The 13,373-nt window shown below is 40.0% G+C and overlaps 1 protein-coding gene across 1 annotated transcript in view; it reads right to left on the bottom strand.

Annotated features, from left to right (window-relative positions):
- Positions 1 to 13,373, bottom strand: part of LOC127637109 (neurotrimin-like) — a 240,075-nt gene that overhangs the window by 187,367 nt on the left and 39,335 nt on the right. The window lies entirely within an intron of this gene.

Below are 13,373 nucleotides of genomic sequence, written 5' to 3'. Positions count from 1 at the left end.
TTTTAAAGGTTGTTGTAGGGGAGAGGTTTTATATATATATATATATATATATATATATATATATATATATATATATATATATATATATATATATACAGTATATAAGACCTGAAATGTGTATTAATAAAGTAAATAGAGTAAATTTAGCTTACTTTACACATATTGGTCGAATTATATAAACTATGATCCTAATAAAGTGCCCGAAGTGGTCTTGTGCTCACTACAATTGTACAGAGAAGTTATCTCAGTTACTGTAGCATTTCTGTCAGTTCGAACCAGTCTGGCCATTCTCTATTGACCTCTCTCATCAACAAGATGTTTCCATCCACTGAACTGCCATTCACAGGCTGTTTTGTTCCCATTCTGAGTTAACTCTAGAGACTGCTGTGTGTGAAAAGCCCAGGAGATCCACAGTTACAGGAATACTTAAACCAGCCCATCTGGCACCAACAATCATGCCATGGTCAAAATTTTATGCACTGCACTGCTGTCATATGATTGGCTGTCTAGATAACTGCATGAATAAGTAGGCGTACAGGTGTTCCTAATAAGGTGCTCAGTGAGCGTATATACATTGCACCATTGTAAGAAGCCATGCACGTAACTGCCTGTAGAAACCAAGATCTAGTTTCAGAATACAAAGACTGAGGAGTCTGGAAAATTATTTTAAGCCTCAAAGCTGACTGAGGCTACTTGTGTTATTTGCTCTTGCCAAACAAAGGCACCACACAGAGTTTAATTCCGCCCTTTTCCTCTTCCACGCTCGCCGGTCTGCAGATGAGAAGTAGGCTGAGGCCTTGAAAAGTCCCTGAAGCCCTTTGCATCAGCGGTGCGACTGGAGACAAGAAAAGCTCTCAAGGACTGAGAGCTTTAATGATATGTTTGCCACTGCAACTGCTTGTGGAGAACTGACAAGGGCACCAGGGGGGAGTTTCACATCCCTTTAGAAGATGTATGAAATCTGGCTCATAATGTTTGGTACATTTCATCAAAAAACGTTGGTATACCGAGCCAGTATGTTCATCTTAAAAGCAAAAATTCTCTTACCTGTCATTTTAAAATGAGAGACCTAAAATAACATCTTTCACAAAATTGAATTATGAATGTCATCAGTCATCTTCTATGGCTATAGGAGTGTTGAAAGGAAGTGTAAAATCTGTCAAGGCAACTAAAGAAATGCTCTCCCCAGCTGATGTCTTTGGATAAGATTTGCTGTTATGATGACAAATTCTCTGTGATGAAAGCGCCCACATTGTTGAGAGTCTTGTGGAGGTGGATGGTTTTGACAAACGTCTACCTCTGGCTTTTAAAACAAAACAATAAGCAGCGTTCAGTGGAGGACAGGAGCAAAGAATCAACTCTAAATGTTTCTAGAACATTTTAGGGGGCGTTCATACAGGATGTGTTCTTGCATTTCTCTTTGGTGTTTTTAAACTGGATTTTAATGTAAACATCTGCAAGATAGATGTCTTTGACTGCTGCAACACATCTTGCAGTTTTTATCAGTTTCCAACACTGTCTCATGACAACACGTAATAATTAGTACGAGAAGTCAATACGTGAGATATCCAATGATCAAAGTTTTGCTAACCTCCCAATCCAACATTTTATTTAGAAGGACATTTCAGTGAACACATTTTATCACTCATTTCATTTTTATTTATGTAATACAAATGACTAATGTATAACAATAGCCTGTAACACGCTTCATCTTGTTTTAAACCCTGGTGGTTTTTTATCTTCTGTTGTACACAAAAGATGCCTTCCTATTAAAATAATAGTAAGGTTTAGGGTTTGGGTAAGGGGTTAGACTTTATGGTTATGTTTAGGTTTGGGTAAGGGTTAAGTGTTGGTTGGTTTGTTGTTTTCCTCCAACCTCGTCTCTGTACAATTACGTTCTGTAGCTACATTTTTGCAAAATTACTTTTCCGGGAATTATTGAACGAATTGCTGCAGTTTTCTGGTAAAATAAACACCAACAACGAGTTTTAGTCACTTTAATCACAAAACACTGGTAAAATGCCAGATTAACACTTCACAAACACCTATTTTCAACCCTGTTACACAATGCTATCTTATGACATTGAAAAACGTTTACTATAACTCATGATTTGAAAGACGATGCATTTTAACGCTTGGATAACAGAACCAAGTACATTTACAAGATTATTCAAGCATTATTAAGTTGCACTGTAGAGCGTTGGACTTTGAATTCTGAAGACCAACACATTAACATGTGTACAAAAAGTGTCAAAGAAGCACCACAAAATGATGTGGTTGCTTCAGCTATTGCGTTTTTCATCTCAAATTTGCTTTTATGACACTATTGGTTAGGTTTGGGTGTCGGGTTAATGGGTAGAGAGCTTAGTTTTGTTCACCTCACATTTGATTTTAAGACATTACTGATAAGGTTTGATTTGATTTAGGTTAAGGACATTGGTTTTGTTAATATAAAAGTATATAATAAGATAAGACTTTAAAGGTTAATGAGCTATCATCTCACATTTGCTTTTTGTGTCACTATTTGTTAGGTTTCAATTAAAGGTTTTGGTTAGGGAGGGAGGTTTTCTTAATTTAAAACTCCATAAAGCACAAACCTTCTTTTTACAAGAACATTTAATTTGCTTTAAGTGCCCCTACGTGGAATTTTCACCTGGAAACCGCAGTGATATGAAAAATAGATCTATTAATTAGATATTTTTTTATTTTTATTACTTACTTTATAACAGGTTTGGCTGCACATTTAAAGTGAAATGTCTAGCAGGGGGTACCAAAACCAAGGTTGCAATCAGACGAGGGTTTTAAGAGGAATTTTAGTTCTAGGTTTTAATAAAACGTACCTCCCTAAACTAAAACTTTACCCTAAACTTAACAAATAGTTTCCGAAAAGAGAAATGAGAGTTTAACAAAACAGACTTCCTTACCTTTATCCAACACCTAACCTTAACCAATAGTGTTTTAAAATGCAGAAGCAAAATTAAAAGCACCTTTTTTGAAGCAAACATGTTAATTTGTACCGCTTCTATGTCTCTGTCGTCTTACGTGTCAGCTTGAGTTTTTGGCTGGTTTTGAACATGCTCTCCTCCAAGTCTAAATTCCAACGCACTATGAGGTGTGCTATCGCACAAGCTTATCATATTGGAATAAGTGTATATATGTAGGTGGGTCTGTAATACAAGTGTTAAAATGTATAATTTTTCAAAAGATGCGTTACAGTAAAAGTGTCTCGATATCATAACATAGCAGGGTATGAATAACAGAGAGAAAAATAAGTGTTAATAAAGTCATAATCAACCAGTGAAGTCATGATATGAGTGAAAGTGAACAAAACATACAGTTTATGTAGCGCTCCTAGAGTTCTTTTCACTTAGAAACTGCTGGGAATTGTACCTGGAGACACATCTAACAAGTTTTGCAAAAATGTATTGACGTTTTCACTATGAGACCAGGTTGAAGATTTCTCATGATTTCGCCACCTCGTACTAATAATTACAAACTGTCATGAGAACAGGTTTTTGTCTCACGCCAATTATTAAGACTGTCAAAACTGTTATTAAGATTATTAAAACTACTGGAGTGTCTATCTAAATAAAATAAATACTTTTTGGCAAAGGCTATTTACACTAACTTTACCCACAATTTCTCAGACCAAGCTCAAGACACACTGACACATTTCTTTGGGGTCAACTGCTGAAGGTGGGTATATGTAAATGTTTCGGGATGGGGCAGAGACATTTAACTGGTTAACAGGTTAGACATTTAGTGGGTGAAGAGAATGTAGAATGGAGGGACTATTTGCACTCCAATAGTCTGCTGAAAATATAGCAGTTTACAACAAACTGCATCCTCGTGTGCTGCTGTAGTGGCTCAGGGTAAAAGGATGATATGAATGTGCTTTTTCATGCTGACGACACTTTTGTAATATGCTGTTTCTATAGTAATCCTGTTTAATTTTGTGGTTACTATGATTTTACTACAAAATAAGGTGATGCTATGGTTACTATAGTAAAAGCATGAATCATTTTTGTAAAGGAAGGTTAGGGTTAGGTTAAGAGTTAGGGGTTTTTGTAGGGTGTCTGTAGGACTCCAAATAAACACATTACAAATGCTGCAGTGATGCACCTATAGTATATGCTACTATTTAAACAGGCCTGTAATAGTATCTGCCACTTTTTACACCAGAGTGCATAAAGCATCTTACACTATTTGCATTTAGTGCAAAGAAATGCTTTTCTTGCTTCATACACTTAGTGTAAATAGCATCTTTCGCTATTTGCACTTAGTTAAAATAACCTCTGCCTAAACTATTAAGACCAAGTCAAGTTAGAAAAATACCTGCTTTATATTAAAATCTTTTGAGCTGCATCTACCTGTTTTAAATGCAAGAACGTGTCCAGTGTGAACACTCTCTAAGTTTGTAAGTAGGACTGCAGTGTTCAAGTGAGGATCTAGAGCATATCAAATAAGCCATTTAGTATCAAGCCTGGTATGAACTTCTCACGGTCGCCATCAGACCGTCACGGACCGTGTCTCACTGCGACCTTAACAAACACTCTTGATCTAACCCCCAGCTCCCTACTTCCATTCCTTCATACTTATCCTGCCACCAATGTATGGTCAGAGCCCCAGTTAATGTATCCATTCTCTTTTTCTCACTCCCTCCTTTTCTCTGCCTGAAGTCAGTCTCAGAAGATTTAACCCAGCTCCTTGCGTGCATCTCAGTACATTTTACTGTCTCTCCTTTTCAAGGTGCTCTGCATTTGCTAAGACCTGACTAAGGCCCCGAACATCTCCAAGGTTGCCAACCAGTTTCGGTCCCCAGAGAACATCTTGTGTGCCCTTGAGGGTAAACAACCCTTAAGATATAAATAACCTCAGACAAAAACACGGTGGGCTTCATTGTCATAGTTATGAATAAATCTTGCCCCATTGAAGACACATGCTAATCTGTTTGCTACATCTCTTTGATGTAGAACACAACATTTGAGGCAGATTATTTATAGTGCTAAAGATTTAATCCCTACCCCGCCATCACTGACTGGATACAGCGGTTACTATGAGTTCGGTCCAGTACTCAGGGTACAAGCAAAGCTGTGCTGCACTTCCTTGGGGTTTAACTGGGTTTGAAGGAGGTAAAGAAATATTCCTCTACTCTTCAAGCGATTCTGCAGAACTCTTCAAATAATACCAGGCTTTCATAAATTGTGATGCGACACTCCGCACAGTGCCAAGTCAATGGATATGCATATGTATAACAATACAAATAGACACCGTGCATTTCAAAGAAACAGAAATGAATGTCTTTGCAAAATAGGTCATTGTCATTCTTGGCTAAATGAGATGATGGTACGTCTTTGCCCCCCAGTGGATCCTAAGCAAACTGCATTGTCTCTGGATTGTGTGCACTGTATAAAGATGAGCATCTACTGTACAATGCTGAAAAAACAGAAATCTAAAGTATTGCTTTCCATATTATTAGTAGTATTGCTATTCTACAATCAAGAATAGAAGAATGCAGAACAATGCCTTAGAAGTAAAGCAATGTGCTTTATAACAGGTCAAGTCAAGTTTATTTGCAAAGAAAATTGTTGTTTCAAAGTTGCTTTTTCAGAGATGTGTGCCATAAAGGAATAGTTCCTTTTAAATTAAAATCCTGTCATCATTTACTTACATCCATGTTGTTCCAAACCCATATCACTTTCTTTATTCTATGGATCATAGAATAGATGTTAGGCAGAATGTTAGCCTCAGTCACTTTTCACTTGCTTTGCCTCTTTTTTTTCCGTGCTATGAAAGTGAAAAATGACTGAGCCTAACATATAGTCAAGGACTATTCTTTTGAGGAAAAAGGCAATTCACCTATGTCATCATTTAATTTTAACCAATTTAATCCCATTTTCCCCCAGCTAATTGAAGGCATTTTTTTACTCACAAAATTACTTTTTCTTAAAAAAATAAATAATAATAATAAAACGTTAGTTATGTTGAAGTATGTGCTTCATTCTTGGTCATTTGTGCAAATTTTCACAATTCTTAATAAGACCCAATAGGACATTGCACACAATAATGTAAAATACTGATTTTCAGTTGTGGGGAAAAAGAAAAAGATAAGCCAAGAATAAATTATACTTTTTTTGTAAAAGCATTATTTCTTTTTAAAATTACTTTGTTTCATTTATTGTAAAAAATACATTTAAATCTGTATGCAATTTTACAAAGGGAGTTGATCACTCACCTATTCAAAAACAAGGCTCTGTGTTTCCCCACTGGTCACAATTCTGTCCACTTATTAGTTTTTGTTCTGTGAGTACAATTTATACGAGCCGGAGCAATGTTATTAATAAACCAACAAAAGACCCCTTAAATATTATATGCACAAAACCTGCTATTTGTATGTGTACTTTGACAGGTTTTACACAGGTAAAACAGGTTTGGACAGAGACATAATCTTTTAGAAGGTTACAGTGGTCTGTAACTATTTGTACCACTGATGTAAAATATGTTCACATGAAACCAAGACAAGCTGCACATTCATTTATAGTTGACAACTATGTGTATATTACATCAACATCTGTTTGTAGACCCCTCAAATGTGAAAACAACATTAGAGTCACAAAGGTAATCATTGGATTTTCTTTTAACAGTGCTTCAGTACATATCAGAAAAAAATCCCAACTAAAAAAACATTACATATTTCAGATCAGAATCAAGTTCCAACTGAGCTTGGGTAGGCTTTAGATGTTACTGTCAGTTAGAGATTTTGATATCATTTCTAAATTGATTTTATCTTCAGGAGTATCATTCATGAATCAATGTAAGATATGATATATGACTATAGGTGCAGTAACGGTTTCAGTCAAACAAATTAATCTACATGCTGCTACTCGGCATATCTGTCATGGTGGTTGGGTCTAATAACTCAAAGATGTGTCGTAAAGGTGTGGCCATGCCACAGTCGGCAGTTATGTAATGCATTATGCCCCTTAAATTAGTCAATTGATAGCACCCTTGGCTGTCTACTGACAATTAGTGCATTCTGCTTCTCCATTAAGGGCAGATGAAAGGCAACGAATGATGGGTATGAAATTCAAATCGCCCACTCCCGTAGTAAGCAGAGATGTCTGGCAATCTCACAGTTGGTGATTTACATGGAATTATCCCACATCTGGCCTAATCAGGTCAAAGACCTGTAGGCTGTAACAGTTCCCCACATACTTCAACGCATTACCACACTGTTAAACAATATTCACGCTTGAGTGAGAGTTGCGATCAGGTGGAGTACCCATGATGAATTCTTTGATAAGAGGTCTGTGCATTTTGCAATTTAATGAGATTGCTCTTGGTATTTGGTTGTGGCAGTTTAATGTTTACTTAAGCACACCTCAGTACACAATATTACATTGTGTACATACATGCCACACCCTGGCATAGAACAACGGGTAATAATTTTGCACAGTGTGATGCCCTTGATTTAAATGAGTGAAACATTTCAAAAAACAGTTTGTGACAATTGGCTAAACATAGGTGACTTGATTAAAATAACTGCTGTTTCCATTATTTGACATGCCTCTCTGAAAAAACTAAAACAAAAAACTACCAAGTCTTTGGAATTTCAGTTTGAATATTGCAGACTATAATAAAATCTGCTTTCACATAATTGTAATTTGTTATTACAATAATTTGTTATTACAATGTAATTACATTATTAATATTATGTAATCACATGTTGTTTATTTTAATCTATGATAATGACAAAGCACTATATAGTAATATAGTAATAAGAATAATAAGAATAAATATAGCTGCAAGCAGCAATTAACAAGGTTCAAGTGTTTAAGGTCCTTTATGTACATTTGTGACAAATATTAAGTATTAATTAGACAGACTTTTAGTAACTAAAACAATGTCAAAGCACCTTAATTTTCAGAAACATCAGGTTAGGTAACACAGAGATATGGTATTTTTTACATTCCTGACTGTTACTGTGCCACCAAGAGGCAGAGGTGCAATTTTCTTTTTCATGTGTCCTCAGATTATTTTACATTTGGTGATATCTTATTCCAATCAAGAGTTTTAACCATTTAAGTAAAAGTGGCCAAGGCCACTTCAAACGTTTTGACGTACTGTTGCAAAAGTGCATAGAAAGTACAAACTTTTCTCGAATTATTGATTTTGGGACTCCAGAAAATGTTTCTGTACTGGTTTGGTTCTGACAGTGCCAATAGTTGCACTGTCAGAACCATAGATTTGTAATTATTATAGCATCAGCGACAGCGTTCCGGATGCCGCCATTCAGCTAGACGGGCTCGCCTCGTTTCGTGCCGACAGAAATACAGCTCTCTGCGGTAAGACTCGCGGTGGTGACTTGTGTGTTTACATCAACACGGAATGGTGCAAGAACTCTATGCTAGTCTCTAGTTACTGTTCATCGCTGTTGGAGCTTGTGACTGTTAGATGCAGACCTTTTTATCTACCACGGGAATTCACCACTGTTTGCATAACCGGGTTTACATTCCCCAGCGCTAACGCTAAGGAAGCGCTCTGTGAACTGTATGGGGCTATGAGCGAACTGCAGAACGCTCACCCCGACGGACTGTTTATTGTCGCCGGAGATTTCAACCATGCAAATCTCAAGACAGTGCTCCCTAAATTCCATCAGTATGTGGACTTTGCAACGAGAGGGGCGAACGGCTTGATCTTGTTTACACAAACATCCCAGGCGCGTGCGGGCGGAGCCCCGCCCCCACCTCGGCTACTCAGACCACATCTCTGTTATGTTAATTCCAGCATACAGACCGCTCGTCAGACGCACAAAACCGCTTCAGAAGCAGGTGAAAACCTGGCCAGCAGGAGCCATCTCTGCTCTTCAGGACTGTTTGTAGGCTGCAACATATGGCGATTCTACCAACTTGGAGGAATACACAGCATCAGTGACCAGCTACATCAGCAAGTGCATTGATGATGTCACTTTCTCCAAGACCATCACCACACGCTCCAACCAGAAGCCGTGGATGACTGCGGAGGTGCGCACGCTGCTGAGGTTCCGAGACTCCGCCTTCAGAGCAGGCGATAAGGCAGCCCTAAGAACAGCTAGGGCCAAACTGTCACGGGCAATCAGAGAGGCAAAGCGCCGCACGCCCAGAGAATCCACAGTCACTTCCAGGACAGCGGTGACACGCGGCGCATGTGGCAGGGCATCCAGGCCATCACCAACTACAGGACAACATCAGTTGCCTGTGACAAAGATGCCTCCCTTCCAGATGCGCTGAACGACTTCTACGCTCGGTTTGAAGTGCAGAACGGCGTGATGGCGAGGAAGTCCACCCCTCCTCCCAACGACCAGGTGCTCTGTCTTACCACGGCAGATGTGAGGAAAACTCTACGTAGAGTCAACCCACGGAAGGCTGCTGGACCAGACAACATTCCTGGCAGAGTGCTCAGAGGATGTGCAGACCAGCTAGCAGATGTTCTTACCGACATCTTCAACATCTCTCTGAGCAGCGCCGTTGTTCCAACGTGCTTCAAGGCCACCACCATCATCCCCATGCCAAAGAAGTCTTCAGTGTCCTGCCTCAACGACTACCGTCCCGTCGCACTTACACCCATCATCATGAAGTGCTTCGAGAGGCTCGTCATGAGGCAGATTAAGACCCAGCTGCCCCCTCACTAGACCCACTGCAGTTTGCGTATCGTTCAAACCGTTCAACGGACGATGCCATCACCACAACCCTCCATCTGGCCCTCACCCACCTAGACAATAAGGACTCATACGTTCGAATGCTGTTCATAGATTTCAGCTCAGCATTCAACACAATCATTCCCCAGCACCTGATTGGAAAGCTGAACCTGCTGGGCCTGGACACCTCCCTCTGCAACTGGATCCTGGACTTCCTGACTGGGAGACCTCAGTCAGTCCGGATCGGGAACAGCATCTCCACCACCACCACCACACTGAGCACTGGGGCCCCCAGGGCTGTGTGCTCAGTCCACTGCTGTTCACTCTGCTGACTCACGACTGTGCAGCAATGCACAGCTCGAATCACATCATCAAGTTCGCCGATGACACGACCATGGTGGGTCTCATCAGCAAGAACAACGAGTCAGCATACAGAGAGGAGGTGCAGCGGCTGACGAACTGGTGTAGAGCCAACAACATGTCCCTGAATGTCGACAAAACAAAAGAGATGGTTGTTGACTTTAGGAGAGCACAAGGTGAACACACTCCGCTGAACATCGACGGCTCCTCTGTGGAGATCGTCAAGAGCACCAAATTCCTTGGTGTTCACCTGGCGGAGAACCTCACCTGGTCCCTCAACACCAGCTCTATTACCAAGAAAGCCCAGCAGCGTCTCTACTTTCTTCGAAGGCTGAGGAAAGCACATCTCCCAACCCCCATCCTCACTACATTCTATAGAGGGACTATTGAGAGCATCCTGAGCAGCTGCATCACTGCCTGGTTTGGGACTTGCACCGTTTCGGACCGCAAAGCCCTGCAGAGGATAGTGAGGACAGCTGAGAAGATCATTGGGGTCTCTCTTCCCTCCATCAAAGACATTTACAAAAAACACTGTATCCGCAAAGCAACCAGCATTGTGGACGACCCCACACACCCCTCACACAAACTATTTACCCTCCTCCCGTCTGGCAAGAAGTACCGAAGCATTCGGGCCCTCACGGCCAGACTGTGTAACAGCTTCTTCCCCCAAGCCATCAGACTTCTCAATACTCAGAGACTGGTTTGACACACACGTGTCCTGAGTTGCACTTTAATAACTGTCACTTTATAACTGTCTGCTACCTCAATAACTGCTATGTGCATAGAACATTATATCATAGTATGTTATGTTTACATTTTTAGAAACTGTCATCTTTTTGCACTACTGAGTACTGGTTGGCGCTGCACTGTCTATTGTCCTGTTCATTGTCAGTAATTTGTTGTACTGTCCTGTACTTTTTGCACATGTTTGCACGTGCACATTATATAGGTATATATAGGTAGTTTATATAGGTATTTTATTTCGTTGTGTTTCCTCATGTGGTCCTATGTTGGTCCTTTGTTGTTTTTATGTAGCACCATGGTCCTGGAGGAACGTTGTCTCGTTTTGCTGTGTACTGTACTAACTGTATATGGTTGAAACGACAATAAAAACCACTTGACTTGACTTGACTTGACATCACCAAGAGGCAGAGATACACAATTTGTTTCTGTTTCCTCAGAATGACCCTATACATATGTGTACCAAATTTGTTGATAAAATATCATTCCTTTCAAAAGTTATAACCATTTTAGTAAAACTGTCTACGTCTCCTACTTACGTTTTGGCATACCTTTGCGATGATGAATCGAAAGTTCAAACTTTTTATGATAATTATTCATAATGGGACTCCAAAGAATCTTTCTGCACTGGTTTGGTTCTGATCAGGTGAACAGCCTAGGACTTGTTCGAAAAAGTATTTTTGGTAAATAATCTCAAATATTGAATGAATGATTTGATTCACATCAATGGTTCTTGAGGAAGTTATTCAGAAAGATGAGATCTATCATATGATATGAATAACTTGCTTCTTTGTGAAGACAGCTTACATCGATTTACACATTTAAAACACCTATTTTTTTCAAATTTTGCACAGACCTCTTGGGCCAAGAGACACATAGGCCTACAAAGTTTCATTTCAATACACCTTTTTAACCTTATCAAATAGCTGCTAAAAGCTGATTGGTCGATGGTGTCCATGTTTTTCAGGATATGCAAATGTCCACATAAACCTTGATGGCACCTTGGACAAAGATACTGCATGCAAAATGTGAAGCAATGTCTTTCTGCAATGATTTGCTTCCGACCGGGCGAATGGCCTAGGACGAGTCAAAACAATCCAAAATGTGGGAAAACGAGGGGGCGAAGAAAGAATTAGCCGGAGCTTAAAAAAGATTCACCATGACATAAGGAATTTTGTTTATAGCCCTTACGGCCCAAGTTTTTTGTTTTTTTTTCCCCACTATAGCACCACCTGTGAGCCAATCGGGCCGATTCCAAGCATATGTATAGCCAGCCAGAGTACTACCATCCCTGAAAGTTTTAAGTCTCTAGGCCTTACGGTTTGGTCTGCACGAACAGTTTTAGAGCAGAAAAATAACAATTATAAAAATTCCTGATACAAACAATACTGTTTCTATCCCTTCAGGCTTGAACCTCTAATAATATTCTAGCAATACACATATACTCTGTTCATAAACAACCAATGTGTACAAAAACAAATGCTTTGAAATAACAGCATTCACAAGTAGTTTTCTTGTTTTGTCATTCAGCGACACAGACCTGTACAGCAAACATGGAAGATTACAAATCTAAAGAAGATATCTAAAATTTACCATTTCTAGAGTTAAGATGACAAGATGGCAACATGAATTGGAAGGTTTGATTCCCAAGCAGCCAAATTATGAGTTTCTCTGCGTAGGTACACTGTCTGTCAGACAACATCTCATAGAGATAATAGCATTGCAGAGGAAAGTAAATGGAGTTTGTTAAAGCAGGTGACAGTGTGGGGTGACATTATCAAAGAGTGATAAAGAGGAAATGGGGACAGAAGTCAAAATAGCAGCCAGGCCCACCCAGCTGCTGCTCACTGCAATTGATGCGGAAATGCTTAGGGGTTGTTTTGGTTTAGGGAGGGGGTGTTTCTTGGGGGTTATGGTAGTTAGTGTTGTTATTTGTTATTAAGTGAAATTAATTACTTTGTTAAAAAGAGAAAATGCCATTCAGAACAATAATGTACCATTCTTTCGGTTCTGCTTGTCAACATGAAAACCCTTTCACATCCAACTCATAGGTTTGATCATCCAAAACAAGAGCCCTCACCCACCTAGACAATAAGGACTCATACGACTCATACGTTCGAATGCTGTTCATAGATTTCAGCTCAGCATTCAACACAATCATTCCCCAGCACCTGATTGGAAAGCTGAACCTGCTGGGCCTGGACACCTCCCTCTGCAACTGGATCCTGGACTTCCTGACTGGGAGACCTCAGTCAGTCCGGATCGGGAACAGCATCTCCACCACCACCACACTGAGCACTGGGGCCCCCCAGGGCTGTGTGCTCAGTCCACTGCTGTTCACTCTGCTGACTCACGACTGTGCAGCAATGCACAGCTCGAATCACATCATCAAGTTCGCCGATGACACGACCATGGTGGGTCTCATCAGCAAGAACAACGAGTCAGCATACAGAGAGGAGGTGCAGCGGCTGACGAACTGGTGTAGAGCCAACAACCTGTCCCTGAATGTCGACAAAACAAAAGAGATGGTTGTTGACTTTAGGAGAGCACAAGGTGAACACACTCCGCTGAACATCGACGGCTCCTCTGTGGAGAT

This window comes from Xyrauchen texanus, chromosome 44 (genome assembly GCF_025860055.1).
Source record: "Xyrauchen texanus isolate HMW12.3.18 chromosome 44, RBS_HiC_50CHRs, whole genome shotgun sequence".
Lineage (NCBI taxonomy): Eukaryota > Metazoa > Chordata > Actinopteri > Cypriniformes > Catostomidae > Xyrauchen > Xyrauchen texanus.
Note: the sequence above shows the minus strand (reverse complement) of the source record. Positions and strands in the feature narration are given on the sequence as shown.